The sequence below is a fragment of the Rhagoletis pomonella genome, unplaced genomic scaffold, assembly GCF_013731165.1.
Source record: "Rhagoletis pomonella isolate Grant_MI unplaced genomic scaffold, Rhpom_1.0 Rhpom_scaffold_00003, whole genome shotgun sequence".
Lineage (NCBI taxonomy): Eukaryota > Metazoa > Arthropoda > Insecta > Diptera > Tephritidae > Rhagoletis > Rhagoletis pomonella.
The window spans coordinates 88,751,107-88,752,458 of NW_023458557.1; positions in this window are offsets into that span (position 1 = coordinate 88,751,107).

Sequence of the window (1,352 nt, forward strand, 5' to 3'; positions counted from 1 at the left end):
TTTTTGCAACCGTTGGTTGTTTTCAAGGTTGCTGTACCCGTACGCGTTTGTGGACTGCTGAAATGCCGTGAAAAATATTGGCCAGTCTTCTGCGTGGCCACTAAATTCAGGCAAATCTTGTAATTTACGGAGAACCATTACTCCGTTTGATGGTAGGCTACCAATACTTGCATGCGTTAAACCAGGCGTGTATGCACCCAACGGGTTATACCCCGTTGAAAATGTATTCGGAATCGTTGCAAAAGACGTTGATCGTACTTCTGGAATTCTCATTGATTGCTGAGGGACGTTAGCGGCTTGACAAGTCGCACCATTGGCAAAATACCATTGCGGATGTGTGACAGGGACAGCCATAGGCACAGCAGTAATATTGTTGGCGCCGACGTTATGCGCAGCAGAGGGGGCACTTGCGGACGTAGCAGAGGCTTCGCTTTCATGGTGTCCGACAGCGGTAAGATTATATGAAGGCGTACTTGAGGCGACGGCAACACTGGAATAAGTTCCAGCGGTGGTGGGACCATAAGACGGTCCACACATTGTGCTGGCCGTAGGCTGGGCGGTCGCGTACAAAAAAGAAGTCGTGTTGGTTGCACCATCACTGATGGCGGCAGGCGTAATACGATTTGGTGGATATGGCCCAGCGGCTGTGTGCACATATGGTCCCGCAAGTGTGCTGGCATGGGAACCAAGAACCTTGTTAGTATGTGTGTCTGAATGAAATACACCGGCATTGTTGGCATATGGACCAACAGCAGGAAATGCGGTATAACACACAGTGGGCCTTGCATAAGTTATACTTGAACTACCAGGTGGCGCAACTGACAAGGAGTCAGAAACTGCTATTGTATTCCCGGAATTTGAGGCATTTTGAAGTGCTATCTTTAGCGCTTCCTTCTGAAGTTCACTTTCAGTAAATTTTACCTGAAAGTTTTTAAGATTATTCTCCAATGCAAGAATCTGTTGCTGAAGAGCTTTAACAATACTATCCTCTCGTTCCGAATTGTCCAGGCACTCGGGTACTGCGGCGGCATTTGCAGTGTATGCTACATGTGTATTCAGAATTTGAGGCGCCTGGCTAGCGTCTTGCTCTTGGCTGGTGCTATCTTCCTTATTCTGCACTACATCAACGCTGGCTGCGTTATCGGCGACAGAATCGTTGGTAGCAGACTTATTTGAATTCATAAGTAAACGAGAACTTCTACGTGGTGGCGTGCGCTCTGTCATTATACGAAATTAACTCCCAAAATGGCTGACGAAACGAAGATGGCAGCACGAAAATTCACGAAATGCAAAATGAATACAGGACGCGAAATAAAGATGTTGATTCTTCAGAGACTGCAAAAATTAAACTC